The sequence below is a fragment of the Cryptomeria japonica genome, chromosome 4, assembly GCF_030272615.1.
Source record: "Cryptomeria japonica chromosome 4, Sugi_1.0, whole genome shotgun sequence".
In the NCBI taxonomy this organism is placed as follows: domain Eukaryota; kingdom Viridiplantae; phylum Streptophyta; class Pinopsida; order Cupressales; family Cupressaceae; genus Cryptomeria; species Cryptomeria japonica.
The window spans coordinates 766,597,602-766,620,281 of NC_081408.1; the positions used below are offsets into that span (position 1 = coordinate 766,597,602).

Genomic DNA, 22,680 nt, shown 5'->3' on the forward strand with positions numbered 1-22,680 from the left:
AAATGGTCTTCAACTATTGTCAACCGCCTCTAAGAAGCTTGGATGATACCAAAATTGATTTAAATGTTCCCAAAATTGCCCTATATTTGCTCTTTGTCTTTTATATTCTTACCACGGGAGCTTCACTTAGTGAACCTGGGTTATAGCACATGCGTTCATGACATTCTAAAGAACCCCCCTATTTTGAAAAAATATTGCTCTAAACTCCTTTTTTGTCACCCCCTCTTGATACACAACTTGAATTAAAAGCCCCCCTATTTTTGCCAGATATTGTATTTTTTCATAGCCCAAATTAATTAAAAACCCCCTATTTTCACCAATATGAAATATATTGTACCCTCAATTTTGGGATATTAAACCCCCCAATATCAATGCATGTGATATAATATTGTCTAGCCAGTGAAGCCCCTGTGATTCTTAGTCCACCTTGCCAACTACCTTACTAGCTTCCCCAAAACATAGGACATGCGACCTTTTTAATGTTTTCAAGTTGAGAGAGACCTTGGAGTCAGATGGAAAAAAAGTGGGTGATTTAAGACCTCTTAGACTACTCCAAACTAAGCCATTATTGCTTAAAATTGTTTTTGGAATGCAATCATACCTCTAATGTCTTTAATTATGTAAAAAATGCTTATCAAAAGTCACAAACTAACCTTATCATTGAATTTGATGTCTTTGTCTTCTTGACAACTTTTTTTGATATCATGAGATAACCTAACTTGACCCAACCACCCCTTGCCTCAGTCTTACTTTTTGCCAAGTTTTGGGGTATAGAGGGGCGAGTTGAGGCAAGAATACCTTAATGGATGACTAAGTGAGCTCAAACAACCCAACCACCAAGTAAATCTAGCTGGTGAGAGTTGAACCTTGGACCCTAATGGGGAGAACCCATAGCCTTGAGACAACCTTACCAACTATTTGATCTATGGATTGAAGCCCTTCTTGACATATTGTCATGCCCCTTGAAAATTCTCTCATCATTGTCAAGTCATGTAATGCCTTGATATTTCATGACCTTTGTTATGTTTATCTCTATGATGAAACATGATTGATACTATCACCTTTATCCCCTTTCTTGTCCATTATCATGATCTTCAAACATTTTCTTGAATTTTATTTGAAAGACAAACACCTATCTTCATCGTAAAAAAAATTGTGAACTTATTTCTCTTGAAGGAAATTTACTAGAATCTTGGAGGTCTTAACTCATGTTACTGTTGCTACTTCTAAATGACTATGGTGATTGTTGCATCTTTTGAAGTGCCCATTGTGTAACTCTTCTTAGTCTTATGATTGTCTTGCTCTTGATACCTATCCCTTTTCCATTCTTTTCTTCATCTTTGTCTTACATGTTATCAAATATTTCCCTTCAAACCTCTATCAAGTATTATGATTTAGACCATCACTATCATAATATTATAGATCATCAATTCTTTCTAGATTGTCCTTTTCAACCTCACAATGAATGTCCTACCAATTCTTGCAAAACTTGTCACTATTGAAAGTGTCAATGTTAATAGTCCCTTAAGTTATATCATGGAACATATTCAAGCTGTCCATATTTCAATTCTCACAACTCCAACAATATTTTGTTACTTGTAACTTCATCCTTTTTCAACAATGATCCTTCATTTGTCTTTATTGTTCATAACAATGCTCTATAATTATCATTCTTGTTAGTTGTCATACTAATTGTCAATTGTCTTTGCCCATAGAAATTGTCAATAAAGAGTTTTGAAAGAGGCTACTCGATGTAAATCTCTTGGCATACATTTTACATGATTATATTATTTGCTATGTCATTGTTATACACCTTATATAACTCAAAGAATGGCATGTAATCTCATAATAGAGTACATGGCTCCCAACTGAGTTCTTTCAAACTTGTGGTTTTCTATAAAAACTGAGTTTTGTTCACTAAGTTTTTTAAAATTGTCAAATGGCTTTTGATGTTTCCTTGTTTTTTTTCTTGATGAAACTTGTATAGCATATGGAGATTAGCCTCAGACATTTTGCAACATTGAGTCATTCATTTATATGAATGTCAAGGGTTTTTTCATTTATGCAATTTATTAGTATATTGTGTTGCAAAGACATCCATTGTACATCAATTTGAATCAATTATCAAAAGGAAATTCTAAGCATTGCAAGGAGATTTTTTTAGGAATAGTTCAGTTTGTAACACTAAAAGGAACCCTTAACTCACATCAAAGTCACCTAGAACACTTCCATAAGTTTGAGAGTATTATTTTCTATATTCATCAACAATTGAATACCTAGTCTAATCTAAAGGATTGGCCTAGAGGAAAATTATCTTTGTGATCTAATGATCTCTCTAAGGCATTTTTAATACTTCTAGCCCCTATGATTTCATTAATATTAGAGATAGTGATAACTAAGTTTCCTATAGTCTACAATTAGCTAGATTGATCTTGTGAGTTTTCAAATAATCTGTGCATTAGGTCAATATTATGGAGAATAGAATTCAACCCAAAATGATATAATGATTGATATAAATCTGGAATAATAAGTAAGCTAATAAGTAAGCTAAAAGTATTGCATCATAAAAAGGATAAAATATGCATAACATCAACATTCAATTCTTTATCATAATTTCTTAAATTAAATGTCTAATCTACCTCAATTGATTTTCAAACATCTATGATATATTTATTATTCTAAAATATATTGAAATTATAATCCCCCTTATTTTATATTTGCCATTCCAAAATGTATTGGATTTATCATACATAATTTACTATATTGTTGTGATGAATCTAAGTTAATTTGTGCCAATTCAATTTAGTTAACCTATATTTACATAACAAAAAGTAATATTACTCTAAATTATATTTATTATTCTAGAATATTATTAATTGACAATCATCAAACTATTTAACTTATATACAAATATGATTAACATGTTACAATATCCATTATTTACATTTTTCAGCCTAACATATAGACCTCTAACATAAAAAAACATAATGTTTTAATATTAAACACATAATAGTATTTAACATGTGGTGATCTATACATAATGACAAATGAAAACAAATTATTCCATAATCTTAGATTTATATACTTAGTTTTAAATAAGCTTACAAAAAAGTTAGGTCTAATGTAAAGACGTAAAACGTTCTAAATTCAACAATAAAGCGAAATACTCTTTATTCTTAAATAAACTAATAATTCCTTTAATAAGTTTATTTTCTTCCATTATTCCATCCTAAAGTTCTAAATGATCCTTCCATTGAAATCATAATAAACATGAGATTTCTAAAATGAGATAGAGATTCTTTATTCAATAGGAATTTGTAAGTAGTATCTTACTCATATCTACATACAATATTTAGGACTTTCCAATGCCTTAAGTTCATATAACAAGAAAAACATAAAGTAAAGGACGAGATGCGTCCATTGATTCACAATTCAAAACCATCTTCAATGCAATCTTTAGAATGAAGACGAAAACAAGATTTAGGTGCTTTTTCCACCCAACCTTGAAGCTTACACTTCCCCGGAATTCTTGGTCAAGCAAGAATACCCGACCTTGCACAAATTGCTTAGCAAAAAGAATTCAATAGACAAGATGGAATATGGTGTGTGCCTAGAATGATACATGCATTTTCAAATTTCTAATTCCATAAAGAAACAAGCAAGATCAATCAAGGATATGGTAGAGAGTATTCTACCAATTACACATATCTGCACACAAAGAATGTATAAATCTATGATCAATATTCATATTTAGCTTAATATTTGAATATAAGTCTTGCTATGAAATAAGACATATCATTTCACAATCACAAAATTAAATCATGCAACAGATACACACATATATTCTAAAGTGGTGTGTGAGATTCCCATCTATTCTAGAGAAGTCCATGAGCTAAAACAAGTCTACCTGAACCATGTTCTTGCCTTCATTCGTGTTGACCTGTTCCCGCATTCACTTGCACTCAATTGCTCATTAGCAATGATGATCCCAATTTCTTAATTAAAAATAATACTGATCATTCAATTGCATGTAAATCATTTCATTGCATTTGATCTCCTATCTTATTTCATTAAAAATTCTATTTCCATTTAATTTCAATTTCATAAATAAAAAAAAATAAGCATTATTTTCCTAATAAATAATTACAAATAAATATGGTTCGTGACATCCAATTTTAGTGAAATTTAGGTTTGTACCAATGGAGGTTGTGATAGACAAAGGAAATTTTCTATTTGTATTCTCTCTCACCTAGGCATAGACTTATCATTGATAACTTAATCATCTTGCATTTGTCCTTAATTTCACCTTTGTTATAAAAGTGATTTGTTGCATATCTTTTCTCTATTTTGTGGGCAATTATAGTAAGTAACTACTAATGAAGAGGAGCACACATAGATATTTAGTTGGACCCATTACTTTGAATGGATCCCATGTCTTTTTATGTTTAGATATTTACTTTCTATGTAGAGGTGTGAGTGTTCACATACTTTAAATGTGTTCATGTTAGTATAGCCATGCCAATTCTCTGTTAGTTTTAAGCCTATTTTGGTAGAATATCTTAAATTTAAACAAATGAAATTCTTGCACATGAAGTTGGATTCATTACCTTATCTTTCATCCATCTTCGTCTACACATACTTCCACATTATCTTATCCATATCCAAAATTATTCCCACACAGTCACTATTACCATCTATTAATCATTTCTATCGTTGCACAAATCGTCATACATGCATTCCCCACCTTAATATTTCCAAGTCTTCCTTGTCTCGAGTCTATCCTATGTCATGTAGGTTCACTCCCATGCCACATGGAATTGACCCTTAAAGAAATTTAATATTTTTTTTGGTAATTCTTGCCTATTTTATCAATTGTTATGAGTGGACTAAGTACACATTTATGCAATTTTTTTTATATATTGTGTTGTGCAAAGACATTCAATGTGTGTTAATTAGGACATATCAATTATTGAAAGAAAATTGTAAGCATTACAAGGAGAAATATTTTAATTTGGAACACTAAAAGGAACCTTAAATCACATCAAAGTCATCTAGAACACTTGCACACTTGAGAGTATTATTTTCTATGTTCATCAACAATTGTAGAACTAGTCCAATGAAGAGGGTTGGCCTAGGAGAAAATGATCCTTGTGCTTCAATAATCTCTCAAGGTATTTTTCAATACTTCTAGTCCCTATGCTATAACAAACATTAGAGATAGTGATAACTAGATTTGTAATAGTTTACAATTAGCTAGATTCACCTTGTTAGTTTTCAAACAATGTCTTAGATTAGTATTTTGAAATCAATCTTGTACAACATGAATTCAACTAAGATACTATAATAATTGATATAAATATAAAACAACAAATAAGCCAAAAATGTCACATCATAAAAAATATATAATGTATATAACATCAATATTCAATTCTTCACATTTTCTAAATTATATATCTAATCTATCTCATTTAATTCTCACACATCTATTATATATTTATTATTCTAAAATATATTAAATTTGTAATCTATCTCATTTAATTTTTGAACATTTTTATATATTTGCCATTCCAAAATGTATAGAACTTATCATACATTTACCATTGTTGTGATGAATCTAAATTAATTTGTGCTTTCATTTGCATGAATTCAATTGAGTTAGCCTATACTTACATGACAACACAGTAATATTCTTTGCAAGTATTCTATATACAATAGACAAATAGAAAGTGGTCAACGTGTATTCCAAAAAAAAAAAAGGAAAAAAGAAGCCCTAACCCTAGAATTCTCAAGAAAAGAGGAACTTGGAGCCTTTAAAACCCCGAGCTATTGACTTGGTGCAGCCGCGTTCTTAATTCTGAGCTTCTGATTGAAATGTTAATGCTTCAAAATAATATTCCAAAATGCAGCAACCATGTGGGAAGGTGTATATATTTTACTCTGTTTTCCTCTCTGTTTTACTCTGTTCTCCTTTGTGTTTTCCATTGTTTTCTGTTTTACTCTGTTCTCCTTTGTGTTTTCCATTGTTTTTGGCGTGATCCGCTGTTAGTTCAATCTTTTAAACTTTAACTTGGTGTATTTGTTCCAGCGATATGGTTAATAAATTTATTTCGACGCCATTGTCTATCAGAATGGGTGGAATTGGAAAGAACACACTGGTATGGATTTTGTTACACACTTTTTTTTTTATCTATTTTGTTGCATTGTTGCAAGACATATATATATATATATATATATATATATATATATAGTCAATCGTATTGTTTTAATGGCATTTAAATCAATTAGAAGTTAGTATCCGTTTATGTTCTAGAAAATTTTCTTTTTTCGCCTGAAGATATGCAGTTTTTTAAGGGGTTAATTTAACTTTTAACATGTAAAAGCATAATAGATCCTCACACTTAAAATTAAAAGTACCAAACTTTGAAGTCATGGCAATTTTTCTATTCTGACGAGTGGAATTTAAAAATTGAAATGGTTGGAATGATAAATTCCACCATGAACCGTAAACTCCACAGCTCTCTCTCCATTAAGACAGACTTTCGTATGCTTACCTCTTTCGTAAGCTTACCTTGCTGGATGCATCTGCTGCTGTTCAGTTTAGGTAGAAATTTTGAACATAGGGTAATAGTAAATATTTATTAGTACTTGCTCTTAGGCAATAGTAATTTTTTTTATTGGTTAATTAGTTATTAAAAATATTTATTTCAATCAATTGTAATAAATTTATTTACTTATTGTAAAGGATAGATGATTATTTTTTAAGATTATTATTTACAAAAGTTGTTCTTCTCTTCCGTAATTGGATAATTTTTTTTTTTAAGGAAGCACTTTGTCATCCCTATTTTACTGCATGATGGGTTCTTTGCCATTCCTGCTTTTCTGCTCGACACTCTTATCTTGGCTTTGTTGTCTTATTCTATGGTGGTTGTTTATCTATTTAAACTTACCTGATTCAATATTTCCATTATGAAGCATTCGCGACCTCTGCAGAAAAAAAATGTAAGGGTTTGTTTTGTTTTGACTGTATCTATGCAGGTAGATTGCATTTTATTTTATAAAGCTATTACTATTTCCGTTTTTATTGCACAGAGCTCCACCATCAATCTATATGTTTTCTCTAGTTATCTTTAGGAAGCCTTAATTTCATTCCTCAGTTTCTGCAACATATCAATAGCAGCAACTCGACCATTAAAGCACGACCTCTTTTATCTGCCGTCACCTGCTCTTGTCTATTGGGATTTCAATGGCACACAGTTTGTCCATATGCATTCGCTCCTCTTCTGCATCTTCAACCTCTGGCAACATTTGAGCCTCTTCTACGGCTTCCGCCATGAACTGCGATCCACATCACGGGTAATTTGCAAATTGTCGTCTTTGAAAGAAAAAGATGGGAATCGATTTAGAAAGAATGAAGGCAAATATCAGAGCAATGAACGCATACAGCGGAAGCCTCACTTAAGTCCCCATTTATTCTGTCTTCTTATGTCCTCTATTTTTGAGGATTTCAGATTCTAATTGTGCCAATATTTAAAAAACACAAAAACTAGGTAGCTGGCAATCAATATTCTTTGGTGCCCTGTGCATGCTTCTACATTTTGTTTTATTGTTCGCGAGTACAGTCATTTCTAAAACATTCCACCAAGTTTCTCTATCCTCCTCTGTGTTTTGACATATGCTCCCACCCACTTTGTGTTGCTCTTTGGTACTTTTGTCCTCGATGACAAGAAAGAAAAAGGTGATGTGTTGGCATACACGGACATACTGACTTGGCTGACGTGTTAAGTGTTTTTAAAACATGTTCTTTGGAGCCATGTTGGTGACACGATAGCTCTGACTTTGCATTTATGTTAATGACATCTTTGGTTTAAAATTGCTACGGTTTAAAGGGCATATTCCTCATGATACTTATTGTATCGAACAAGTTAATGTTTTTTCTTGGAAGTTGCATTTGACGTTTCATTTGTTTTGGTTTGGAGTCCGTCAAACCCTAACGCCGTGTGAGTCACAGTGCCGCTGGAGCTACAGAGCTCGAATCAGTTACAGAGAATGGTGCGAACAATGGTTTCATTCAAAAGATTAACGGTTGACTGGTTAGTTTATTTGTTCAGTTTGCGTTTAACAGGTATGGTTCTTGAAACACATGATTTAAGAGATTCTATTTACCTTGGTTTGAATTTTTTAGTTATGCAAAATAAAAATAAGGAAGTGGTTGTGCTTTATTTTTGTTTTTCATGACTGGGAAATTAAAATGTCTTCCGTTTCTACTGTTTCCGTTGCACAGTTAGAATCAGTTATTTGTTTTTCAGTTTACAAATCTTGTAAGTTAACAGGTTATTTAAGATGAAAACGGGATTCTTTCTGTGTGTGCATAAAACAGTTTGACAAATCAGTCTGTGAGAAGAAAAACGGAGAAACACAGTGCCATAGTTTGAGTGTGAACAAAGTGCTAACATTAAAACAGAGAAATACAGTGACGTGTTTTGAGTGTGAACAAAGTGGTAGCATTAAACTGCCGTAGTTTACCAGAACCAGTCGAGGGTTTCTTGAGAATCAATACTCTATTTTTGTTACAGAGTATATGAGGCTTCATTGAATTGAAACCATATTGTTCAGTGTTTATTTGAAATCATACAGTACAGAGTATTTGAGGGTTTGTTGATTTGAAATCATATTGTTCAGGGTTTGTTGATTTGAAATCATACTGTTCAGAGTATATGAGATTTTATTGATTTGAAACTATATTTTCAGAGATTGGATAGTGTTGAAGAATATTATTGCAAAATTTTCATATGTACAGACTGATAAAATATTCTCGCTCCAATCCCTGATGGTTTTGTGACTGCAAGAATAAAATGCATGCATAAAATCACCAGTGGTTGTAGCTCGAGTTGAAATATACATTGAGAAGAAGAGGGGTTGGTGCTCCTTGAGGCCTTGTGGTTTCTAAAACATGTGAACTGAGTTGGTGCTCTTTTTGAATTAATATAAGGGATCTTTCGAGTGGTTTTTCTACCCCAAGAGGGTTTTCCACTCATGCAAAATATTGTGTTATGTTGCATTGTCGTGTTTCATTCTGTTTACTAGTGTATGCTCTGATACATCATTTTTAGTCCTCTTTATCTCATACTCTGTTTAGTTGGATGTATGTAATGCAATGTTGAAAGTATTTTTAATGTTTCAAGTTTGTGTAATATGTTAATACCATTTTGTTAAACAAGGTCTGAATCAGATGTTTTAGTTGGTTCAATGATATACTTTATGCTGCATTAATGTATTCCTTCAAAGTGTTAAGTCTCAGCCATCTGTTCACACTGTGAATTAAAATTGTCAAGGTCCATAAAAGTATAACTCGTTAAAATTTTTGTCACACTCTGATTCACCCCCCCCCTCTCAGAGTGTTTTCCACTTCCAACAATTTGCAAGCTTCCATTCCGATACAAATTGGGAATAAATGTTAATTGACAACTTGACAATGTTAACTGTTTTAATTCGCGTCCAAGCCCTGTTTACTAATTCCAGCTTCTTCGTGCATGGAATTCAAGCAAGTATAATTTGCAGAGCCCTATTGCCAATGTGAACTTGTGCTTCCACTTTCAAACCCTCAAAAGTCACTGGTTACGTCTATGCTAATACCCTAAATCTAAGTGCCCTATTTCTATGTAAATCCATTTTGTTCATACCATGCAATCAACATTTCCTTGATGCGTTCGGTCAAATTGTTCCATGCCTTGTCTATGCATCCATGTTTTGGATACACAAATACAAGTCATAATGCTTTGATGAGTATTAATACTCTATTCCAAACTTCTCCGCAGCTTGCTTCAGAGACCAATTGTATTCACTTACAATTCACACTATAGATGCATGTGATTGAGGGAAATCTTCCAAAGGAAACACTCCCCCTATATAAGTTATTAGTCTGACTCCCACGCATTGATAGACATATGATGAAAGTTGGCAACTACCTCAAAAGTCAAAATCTCTTCCAAGCGACCCAATAGCTAGACATGGGTACCTAACAGATCGCTTACTTGGGCCTTGCATGGATGATTTTGGAGGATTCTAGAAGTAACTACCAGTTTCAAACTGCAGATCCATAACATTCATAACTTCTGTCCAATACAAAGAAGGTTTTGACATGACAAGAGAGCTCCCACATATTTAATGTGACTCCTAGCAATCCAAGAGCTAGACGGAGGCTTCCACAAAATCCCTTTTTTGGGTATGCCCCAGATGATAATTGGGGATCCTAGAATCGGCTCCCAATGCTAGACTTGCAAATCTACCACTTTTTTGTATTGTGTCCAATACCGAGCCTATTCTGAGATGGCAAGGGAGCTGACACATTGCAACCAGGTGCCCTTGGTCAAGTTGGATCCCTCGTGGATTTGAATGGCTCTAAAATATATCTCGTGTTCTGCACAAAGGAACTTGAATGATCCCTTAGTAGACCTGGTACACACATAAATACATAACTATAAACATCGTGAGCAATCCCTTAGATTGGCTTGGCTTGGATGATTTTGTATGAGTCCACACTATTTCATCCCACTGTCCTCTTCTTAGGTTCTCCATTAACTTGTGTTTTTCTACACTTTGTTATAGCTCATTGAATGCTACCATGGGAGTCCTTGGATTGCCCTCTGGAACGATAATGATTGGAGAAAAAGAAAAACAGTATCAGAATTCAGACTAAGAGCCTGTAGAAAAAATATGACTTAACGAGTATTAGAAATTTAGAACAATCCATGCTCGTCACAGAAAAAGAAACAACACATAAGTAATTAACACATTAGAATGCAATGGAAGGTTCTATATTTAAGACTTAGATGGTCGGCAAGAAAAAAATCCCAAAATCTTGTATTACTAATGCAATAAATCACTATTCCCAAAATCTGTATAAGTAAAATTGAAATGTAAAATACTGGGCTTCGGTCCTATCTCGCCTAGTCGTGGATCGCAACTTAAGGCGTGGGTATGCTCCCCATGGTCTTGAGTTCGAGTCCCCGACTGTGTTAACTCTGTGTGTGTTGCTACCTTGTGAGTGGGTCGTACACACTAGAAGATTAGTCTCGCTTCGGCGAGGATACCACAGATACCAAAATTTTATTTTGGCTGGTAATTTTCTAATTCAATGACCACTTACCCCAATTCTTAAAGCATTTGCTCATCCTCAAAAGATTTCTCTCGTTTATGCTTACGCTTCTCACTAACATTTACTAAATATTTACTGATTGGACCAGTACTATAATACATACTTCTCAGCGCATATCATATATATCAAGTATGTATTGTATGTTTTCTGTTCTATATAACTCTCCTATTTACTGTAAACTATTTTTACCAGTATCACTCCTCCACCTTCCTATTAAGTATCCAATCTCATGATATCTTTCATACTTTGCTTCACTGTACAGTGCATGCTCTGGTTACTGCATTAGGCATCACCACCTACTTGCATTTGATGAAACAACCCCAATATCTGGTTAACATTGTTGGTGTTGGAAATAAGCCACACCCAGACCGATGATGGACTGGTCCAAAAGGGGCCAATAGCTCAGTGGTAGAGCACTCCAGTAGCGTATGGAAGGTCCTAGGTTCGAGTCCTAGCTGGTCCATGTCTCAACATGGTATCAGAGCTAGGTCCAGGCTAGGAGCCCCAAGCACACAAGAGGTGTGGCTTAAGGGGGCGTGTTGGTGTTGGAAATAAGCCACACCGAGACCGACGATGGACTGGTCCAAAAGGGGCCAGTAGCTCAGTGGTAGAGCACTCCAGCAGTGTATGGAAGGTCCTAGGTTCGAGTCCTAGCTGATCCATGTCTCAACAGACATGACCATTTTTTTGCATAAACTCCAATCATGGCATAATTATGGTGTTGTAGAGGTGTTATTTTTGTTGGTGCTGGTCTTTTAAATTCATATATTCTACTTTCAATTTCCCTTTCTCAAGTTTTGGAGCTGCTCGCTTTTGTATCTTGTCTTTTTACAGTGAGGCTTCAAACGTTATCTGCTTCATTGTTATTAAAAACAACACATTCTTAACTTCTTTTGTTTTAAGGCTTTTATAACCATCCACCAAATTAGTATCGTAGATTTTATTTATTTTTATTATTTTTATACTTTTTGCAGCTCACTAGATTTTATCACAGGTACAGGCTTTCACTTGAGAGCAAGATGAAGCAGAGGTCTACATTGTTGTTATCTGGATTTAATTTCTGTTTTAAGATAAAAATATACATATTATTTTTATATGAAAATCTTGAAAATGCTTAACCCCCAAAAATTTGGTGTGCACATAACAAAACTCTCAGTCCTCTAATAGAATATTCCACCCCTAGTTGAAGGACACATCATATAACACTTCTGAAACAAAACAATACCGAGTCCCATCATTCTTCTTGCAATATGCAAAATAACTGATGTATTATCTTTCTATTACAATAAAAAATATGTAAGCTTTTGTGCAAGACAATTTAGCAGAAAAGCCTTTCATTTTGATAGTGCTCCCAGACATTCTTAGTTTTATCCTCTCAAACATTTGAGAACAGAGTCGCCACATACCTTGCATATGATGGCCTACAATAGATAATTGAAATACCACCCTAATTTTCATTCAACCTTTGTAATGTAAATCTCAACTCTTGCCATTTCTTCATTTGCACTTATAAAGCACAGTAGAAGAGTAAAAACCTTGTGACTTACTACGGACTGCCGAGAGCCTCCACATAGTAGTGATAAAACCAAATTTTAAAGTCTAATCTTTTAATAGTTATTTTTGTTTAATCAACTCATGATAAAGAATTCAGCATAGCGCTAAGATATTGAAACAGAAGTTAAATAATCAATTGACAACTCTAGGTTGTTACAACTGACAACTCATTTTAAGAGTCAAAATTTTAATTGTATTTTTACGTTTGATCTTTTAATAGTTATTTTTGTTTAATCAACTCATTTTAAATTGTGATACAGTTTCCAAGTTAGGTGTGAGAACACCTAGATTTTTTAAGGAAGTTGGTGGTCCCGACACAAATTATCTCTAAGCTGTAGGGGCTAATTACGCTAAAAAATGAGAGCTTCTACTTTTTAGGAGAATATTCCAAATAATCTTGTAGCCAAAATTTTAAATTAACACATGCAGGCCTCCATGGCATGTCCATTCTCCGTATACCTACCAATCATTGCCTTCCATGAGATCACATCTCTTCTATACATTTTGTCAAACAGGAGCCGCTCAGTTCCTATACTCCCACACCTAGCATACATAACTACTAGGGAATTACTCACTCAACCATCCAACATAGCCCCATTTCGAATCACGAAAGCATGAATTGACTTGCCTTGTAGAAAAGCTCCTAATCCAGTACATAGCTCCTGATTATTACATTCCACATGAGAACATTTGTTTCAGATATTTTGTCGAACACCTATCAACCATAATCTATAGAACCCACTTGAACCCACTTTGTCATGGTTTGAAAATTACTACCCTTTACGTCTCTGCTGTGTTGTACATGACCTTTTATTCAAAGCTTTGCTTAGAGCTATAGTAATTATTGTTAATTTTTAGTGATCAGATTAACAAAACTCAGAAACAAGTCAAATGCAAACACACAAGAGACATAAAACACCAGAATACCTAGGGAAAACCTCCCTCTCGGAGGAAATACCCAACATCAAAGATCCAGATCAAAATCCTTATCATGAGCAAAATTATAAGTACAATGAAGATCATATTACTTATCTGATTAATCACCAATCTAGGATAGAACTTTGCCTAATTCAAGTCACTGTGATATGCTGATGTATAAACCTGATTTTTCGTTTGAGATTTTGGCACCACTAGGAGAGAGAGATTGCAGTCCAGACAAACTACAAATTCGCCTTGTAGATTCAGATAAGATTGCCTAGCAGATTAACTAAATTAGTGCATCAACAAGGCACAATTTGTTGCTTGAAGTCGCCCAGAAATGGCACATAAATCGCAGGTCTGAGTGGCAGATTTGGATGCTTAGAAATTTAGAATACACAATAATTTCGCCCAATCTCCAAGCCAAAGCAAATTGTTTAATGGCTGTGAAAATGAATGTGTGTATTCACAATGAAGTTCATATTGCCTTTATAGGAGACTAACCATTTGTTTCTCCATGTCGGCTAGGAGTCAAGATACACGGCGCCAAAATACAATAACCTTAAGCACGTTACATTTACAACTTTCATGAAATAGGTCTTGACCTATCATGTGAATTTCAAGTTATATTTGCCCCCCTCATATAGCTTATAGGACCATGCTTTAAGATATTACAATATGCTTTAAATTTTAATTGTCATTTAAAATTTAAATTAACCAATCTGATTTGGCTATTAATTTCAACACTCCCTCTTAGCTAGGGAGGATTATAGCGAGTGACCACACCTTATTGTAATAACACATCATGGAACTTTCCATGAAATCCATCTTGCATTGCTGGTTGCGTTGCTCGTAGAGTGTGGAGGTGGTTTTTCACCTCAACCTTCTCCCTTAGAAGGATTCAATGTCACCATGCATTGCTCATAGAGGGTGTTAGATGCAAGTTAGTGCATCACTTGAGACTGAGACTCCCTCTCAGCAAGAGCTGTGTTCTCAACAACTGCAAGTCTCTCTCTGAAGCATTCAAACTACACACGAGCTAAAGGCTTGGTGAGAACATCTGCAATCTGCTCATCAGTGCTGAAGCTAAATGACACCTCTCTTTACCATATCACGAACATAGTGATAATGAGTTTCCACATGTTTTGACCTGTCATGAAACACTGGATTAGCAAACATTTTAATACAACTCTGATTGTCACAATGAATGATTGTGGGTTCCCAAGGTTGTCCAAACAACCCAACAAGAAGCTTGCGAAGCAACATTGCTTCTCTTGATGCCACATTTGATGCAATGTACTCAGCTTTTGCCGTACTTAATGCAACTGAGGACTATTTCCTGTTGGCCCAGGAGATCACTACAAAACCCAAATTGAAACAGATTCTAGAAGTGCTCTTTCTATCAGTTACACTTTCTGCCCAATCAAAATCAGAGTTGCCCTCCAAGGTGATGATAGTGTTGATTGGATACTTCAACCCATAGCCAACTATGCTTCGCAAATCTCTCAGGATATGCTTGGCTGCAATAAGATGAACATGCTTCGACTTGTTCATGAATTGGTTGAGGGCACTCATTGCATAACAAATATTCAGTCTAGTGTTAATTAGATACATCATGGATCCAATCAACTGCCTGTACTCCGATGGATCTGCAAAATCAGAGTTAGCTGCAGATAAACTCAATTTCTTCAAGTTAGTTTCCATAGGAGTAAGCATAAGTTTACAATCCAGCATACCAAATCTTTTCAATATATCAATGGTGTATTTTCCTTGACTACGGATAATTTCATTAGATCTTTGCCATACTTCTAACCCTAGAAAGTAATGCATTAAACCTAGATCTTTCATTTCAAATTCAATGGCTAATTCTTTTTTACTTCTAATGATGAATCTCATATTTTTTGGGTTGCTTAATATAGACTTTTTCCTCAATGACACCATTAAGGAAAGCAGTCTTTATATCCATCTGATGCAACTTCCAACCCTTAGGTGCAACAATAGCTATAATAGTTCTAATAGAAGTATATCTAGCAATAGGAGCAAATGTTTAACCACGAGCTACAAATCTAGCTTTAAATATTTCTCAATACTACCATCAGCAACATGTTTAATTTTAAACAACCATTTAGAAGAAATAACAAACTTACCTTTAGGTCTAGGCACAATATCTCAGACATCATTCTTGACGATGAATTGATACTCTTCGTCCATAGCTAGTTTCCATGCTTGCTGGTTCATAGCTTCTTCTATGCTTGATGATTCGGTCTCAATTATATTGCACATCATTGCAACATAGTTTGAGAATTTATGACGTCTTTAACTTTCTCTAAATGTTCCTTGGGGATTTGTAAACTTTTCTGCTTCTTGAATTTCGCTCCTAACCCAAAGTTGTCTTTTCTTGCTAACTACAATATCTCTAGGTCCATCAGTTGGATCTAGAGGCTCAGGAGAATCACCATGCTCAATAGGTTCGAGAGGCTCAATAGACTCCCTATGAATCTTAGGGTTAGTATCAATATCCATATCTTGATTATCATTAACTTCTCTATCATTATTGACAAGAGAACCTTTAGATTTCTTAAACGCAATATTTTCTTCAAACATAACATCCCTACTTACCTCAATGTACCTTTGTCCTGGAATTTAGACACAAAATGCTTTGGAGGACTCACTGTATCCAACATGGATATCTTTATTCCTGGATGGCTCTAGCCTAGATCTCTTTTCTTTTGGCACATGAACATAGACAAGGTTAATAAAAATCCTTAGGTGACTGATATCAGGTTTGACTCTAGTGAAGGCTTCGTCGAGAGTCATGTTGTTCAGAACACGATGAGGGCATATGTTCTGAATATACATTGCAGTCTTAGATGCTTCGGCCCATAGGAAAGTCTGCAGGTCTTGATCATGAATCATAGCTTTAGGTGCTTCAACAATGGCTCTATTCTTCTTTTTAGCCACACCATTTTGTTGAGGATTGTAGGGGATGCAAAACTCCCACTTAATTCTCGTCTTTACACAAAAGTCATGAAAACTACTTGAGGTGTATTCACCTCCATTATTAGATCTTAACACTTTAATCCTTTTAGAGTCTTAAATTCTTTGAACCTACTTAGTACTTCATCAGATTCTTTAGATCTTAGAAAGTAAATCCTAGTCTTTCTAGAAAAATCATCTATAAATGTAACATAGCATATAAATCCACTAGGAGAAGGAACTGACATAGGTCCACATAAGTCAGAATGAACAAGTGCTAATTTTTCCTTGGCTCTACTTTCATTTTTATGAAATGGATTTTTAGTGTTTTTACCTTAATGCACAACCTTTGCAAGTATCATCATGAAAATGACTAAGTTTAGGTATACCTTTAACCATCTTTTCAAGTGAGGGAAGTGCCTGGAAGTGAAGGTGACCAAGCCCTTTGTGCCATAGCTCGCTAGATTCAGGAGCCTCATGAATGAGTGCTTGAATAGGGTGAATTGAAAACTTATACAAACTATCATATCTATTTCCAATAACACGAGCAGATTTAAAACTAGAAAATGCTACTTGATAATCTTTATCTTCTAGGGTAGAAATGAAGATTAAATTTCTCTAGATTCGGGAGCCTCATGAATGAGTGCTTGAATAGAGTGAATTGAAAGCTTATACAAACTATCATATCTATTTCCAATAACATGAGTAGATTTAAAACTAGATTTCTTAGGCCATGCAAGTAGTCTACCCTCAAAAAATGCTACTTGATAACCTTAATCTTCTAGGGCAGATATGAAGATTAAATTTCTTTCAAGTCCAAGAACAAATAAAATATCACTAAGATGTAAGGAGATATTAGATTCTAAATTTAAAGAAGTATTGCCAAAACCTCTTACTTAATATCGAGCATCATCACCAATTACCACATGAAGGTTGGACTCTTTCTCCATTAAGTCTGATAGGTGCTCTCGGTATTTTGTGATATGCCTGGATGCACCACTGTCTATCAACCAAGTGTTGCTGTCAATTGATACATTGCTAGATAAGGCAGAAATGAAGATGAAGTCTTCTTTATCCTTTGAATCTGCAACTTCATTCAGGTTCGCTTCTCCTTGCTTGGGCAAATTCTAACATTCTTTAGCATAGTGTCCAAACTTATCACATCTGAAGCAACAAATACATGAAAGATCCCTTGGCTTCTTCCTTGAATTGTGAACAACAAGAGGTCTGAAATCTCTATTTCTTTTGAAGTCGTTCTTCTTCCAATGACCATCCCTCCTATTGACACATTGAGATGCAAACATGTGATGGTCGCCTCCATGAGTGCCCTTGAGCATTCCTCTTGTAGCTAAGTGTGATTCTTTTTGAATGCAATCAGTTCGAAGGTGATCAAATGTGGGAAATTAAGATCTTTCGCTTATGCAATCTGGTTGATGGCTCTGGAATTAGTTCAAAGTCTCCAAGTACCTCCCTTCTTTGGTGCCAAAACGGTGGGAATTGCACATGGGTTGATGCTCTTCCTTATCAGACCATTATCCAAGAGTTCTTGGATTTGTTTAGCTACCTCTTTATTCTGCTCCAGTGTCATTTTGTAAGTTGCCTTATTAGGTAAAGAGGCTCCGGGTATGAAGTCAATTTGGTGACTTATGGCACGTAGAGGAGGCAAGGTTGCAGGTGTTCCATCACTTATAATGTCCTTGAAATGATTTAATATCTGCTGCACTTCATTGGGAATGCATACTTTCTTATCCTTGCTTTCTTCTTTTGGTTTCACTACAAGTGCAAACCCCACTCCTCCTTCCTTGAGAGTGTTAATAAACTCCTCACCAACTAGCAACACATTGGAACCTTTAGATCCACTCTCTTCTTGATCTCTTATGGACTGAATTTTATAGGTAATCCCATCTTTTTGAAAAGTATAGGCATTGTTTTCCCCATGGTGTATTGCTTTTCTGTCAAATTGCCAAGACCTACCTAGGAGTAGGTGGCATGCATCCATTGACAAGATCTCACACTAGATTTTGTCCTTGTAGCCTCCTACAATGAACTCCACCCAAGTTTGTTCATTCACTAGAACATGCTGCCCCTTGTTGAGCCAAGTAACCCTATAAGGATCACTATGTGGGATTCTTTGCAGGATGAGTTTACTTAGTGCTTCTTTTGACACTATATTATCAATGGAACCTGAATCCACCACCACTCTACACACTTTACCTATAATCTTGCATTTTATCCTAAACAAGGATCTTCTTTGGTTAGGTTCCTCCTTAACCGGTTCTTTGATCAAGACTCTTATCATCACGAGATTCTCTCCTACCAAGATCTAAACTCACTTCTGATGCTTTCATATTTGTTACATCTTCCTGAATATAATTTACTCTCCTCTCACCTCCGTGGGATGAAGAAGACTTCTCAGGACATCTATAGGCTGGGTGTCCAAGTTGATGACAATTGTAGCACTTCATTGTGGCAAAATATGACCCTCTTCCTTATCCACTAGACCTTCCTCTACTAGAGTTGCTAGATCCCCTTCATCTATAGTCGCTCTTGCTATTGGAATCCCCACTCTATTCTACCAGCTTGGATTCCCCTTGGGATCTTTGGTCTACACTTCTTCTACCATAGCTACCTCTTTGACCTCTGCCATCTCTTCCCCTACCTCTACCTCTGTTGCTTTGCTCTTGTTTCTTTTTGCTCTTCTCTTCCACCTTGAGTGCCAATTGGTAGTACTTGTGGATAGTACTAGGACACAACAAACTTAACTCTTTTTGTATATTACATCTCAAACCATTCAAATGCTTGACTACCTTGATGCTTTCATCTTCCACCACCTTAGATCTTAGACACAACTTTTGAAATTCCTCAGTGTAGCTGCTCACATCTAGTTCTCTTTGTCTCAAGTTTTGTCTACTCTTGTGTAATTGAATTTCATAGCCTTCAAGGATATAGGCTTCTCTCACCTTGGCTAACATTCCTTTCCAAATGACAATTGGGTTCTTACCCTCCTTTTGCCTATCCTCTTGGGTAAACTTCTACCAAGTCAAGGCTGCTCCTCTCAATCTAGATTTGGCTACCTTCACCTTTTGTGCTTCACTAATTCCATCACATTCAAAGTGATTCTCCAATCCTTCCATCCATTCCATGACCACTTCTGGTTCCATTTTTCCACAAAAAGTGGCACTCTTAGGGACTTTCCTCTTAAGGCTTTGATGGCTCTAAGGAAAGGTTCTTCAGGTAGAATAAGATCTGGTTCAGGTGTGCCATCCTCTTCTACTACTTCTTTACCCTTCCCTTCGTTGATTTTGATTGTTGCCTTCTCAGTCTTGTCTTCAACTTCGCCTAGTTTGCTCTCTAATTGTTGCAATCTTACCCTGAGGAGTTTATTCTCTTCCTCTTGATCTTCTACCTTTTTGGCTAACTCTGCATTGGTCACCATCCCAAGGCTATTTTTTCCTATTATTTAGTCTCTGACATGAACTGGTTTCTTCCCAAAGCTTAACTGGCTCTGATACCACTTTGATGGGGAGATCCTCACAAAAGAGTTACGTCTTGCTCAATAGGTAGGTAAAGGATGTTTTAGTGGGCTTCCAACACTCTTCACTTATCCATTAACAAGTCAAACAATCTAACTCCCTTGGAGTGCTCCCTATCAATTTGTTTTTTGCAGTTGCTCTCAAGCATGGCTAGGATTCACTACAGTAAATCCAACCATTAGATCATCCAAACCTCCAACTCACACTTGTAGGGGTCTCGGGGGGTGTTTAGTAAATATTTCATCTCCATTCAAGTGGTTCTTCAATTGGTTTCTCTCCATTTTCTCATCGCTTCCTTTTCTTCCTATTTCTTAGGCCTAGTAGCCCTAGAGCCCCTATTAGCCCTACCTTACCAGTCTTTGTGCAATTATTTAGAAAACCTTCAAAGGACCCCCCAAAAGCTTTGGTGATCCGAGTACCCTTTTGGACAAACTTTTGGATTCCCTAGGGGAGGCCGTTTGGTCTGTCTGTATCGGTACAGATTCCAAAAATGACACTTTTAAGGGTTTTATAGTTAACAGTCTTCTCTAATGGGGTTCATTGATTTCTCCACCCAGTCACACCTCCATCTTTTACGTGGACAAGGATTGGCTTTTGATGGTCTTTTGCGTGGACAGGGATCACATAATGATCCTCCTTGATATTAATTTTGGTATTATTTGTTCAGATTAACCTTTCTGGTTGTAACTATGTCATATATGTGCTTGATGTTTAGCCATTTTTCATTCAACCTGTTGCATAATATGGAACAACTTTGTTTATTGTAGTTGCGTTGTAATGTTTACTATTATTGTCCCTAACCATCTTTTATAATGTATCTTTGTATGCAGGTCCGTTGTTTTTTCGCCCTTTTTTATCACTAAATGGCTTTCACATACACATCGGGCGATAGGCGCAAGTTTTATGCAACTTAATTTTCAGTATTACGCTTTTATATTTTCAATTTATTGAATGCTCTAGTTAAATAATTAATACTCGTGGTGTGATTAGTCTTGCGTTTTTTTAGTGCTTCACTCTTATGTCTTACATTTATTGAATGCTATAGTTATTGTGTAGGGGAAAAAGCGAGACTAGGTTAACATGCCCTAATCCTACCTTTTGACACACATTACGAAATACGAAAGAGCCTAGAGATATCACACAATTGGCTACTTCTTTTTGTGAAAGAGAGAGCCACGGGATATCTATTAGGATTTCTATTCCCTTGTTGAAATTGTAAGATAAAGTAATGCAAGTTCAAATCCTAATCCCAAAATGCAAGTATGAACTAATAACAAGATTGCAGAATTGAGATTAAACAATGAACAGTTGTAAATACAAGGATGAAATAAGAATGCAGATGTGTACCCGGAGTCAAAATTGGATTGAAAATATTCGGGACGAGAGCGTGGGCGCCACTGTCCTGAAAACTGCACCGGAAACTGTCGTTCTGCACTCTGAAACACTGTCGGAAAGCTGTCTGAAAGCTGTCTGTCCGGAGGACCAGGGCGCCTAGCGCCTCTGTCTCAGGGACCAGGGCGCCCAGCGCCCCTGTCCTGGCAGGACCAGGGCGCCCAGCGCCCCTGTCCCAGTCTTCTGCTCTGCAATTTGATACAGAGTGCTGTCTCGACCTGTTCTCTTCGGATCTGTATCCTGCGGCGTCGTCCGAGTCCCGAACCTGCACTTATATCTGAAAAATGGGATGGGCGGCTATATAGGGTTTTGCCTTAGTCAAACCCCCCCTTCGGTGATTTCCACCTCCACGAATAGCCAAGTTGTTTTGTAAAATGTATTGTGTGTGCAAGGTCCTAAAAATGCAAGAAAACAAACTAGAGCAACCTAGAAAGTAAACCCTAATTGCTTGTAAATGACAATGTAAATGCTCTAAATCAAGATGCAAAGTGATCTAAAGCATGAATAAATGATATATTGAAGCTTATGCAAAGACATGAAAACAACATGAAATCATACCCAACCCTCAAGGGAGGAGTACAAGCCAATCTTCAGTCGGTAATCTCCTATTGTTCCTCAATGTCTTCCAAGCCCTAAGTGAAGGAATGAAATTGATAGATGCTTGATAGAAGGATGTTGAATGTTGTTGAAGTCTTCAAAGATCTGCTCTTTCGCTGCATATGAGGTTCCTGAAAACAAAAATCGGGATCCCTTCAAATGAAGAAAGAGAGCTCTTATGTAGGAAACCCTACATCGTAAATTCGTCTTTTGGCCGACCTAGAGATTGAATATCCCGCCAATTTCTTGGGGTTAAGCTTTATTTTATGATTGGATCGTGCTCCCAAAATTTCGGGAAAAATGTCCGGGACCATGTGCACTCCGGGCGCCACGGTCCCGACAACTTTTTACCAAATTTTCAGGGCCGTCGGATATGATGATTTTAGAGAGAATCCCGAAGTTACAGGTGATTTCGAGATGTTTTGACCCCGAAACCAAGCCCCCAAGTTCGAAATAGGACTTAATTAGGGTTTTTGATTGAGTGATGTATTGGAGGAATAAAATGTAAAGGGCACGCTTTAGCGAAAGGGCCCAACTTTATGATGCAAATGACGA

The 22,680-nt window shown here is 35.8% G+C and overlaps 1 long non-coding RNA gene across 1 annotated transcript; it reads left to right on the top strand.

Annotated features, from left to right (window-relative positions):
• The first annotated feature begins 5,763 nt into the window (after positions 1 to 5,763).
• On the top strand, positions 5,764 to 21,252 carry LOC131041650 (uncharacterized). The gene is made up of 3 exons (XR_009105051.2): positions 5,764 to 5,921; positions 6,086 to 6,155; positions 20,967 to 21,252. It is a non-coding gene; the product is annotated as an uncharacterized LOC131041650 (long non-coding RNA).
• Positions 21,253 to 22,680: the final 1,428 nt, after the last annotated feature.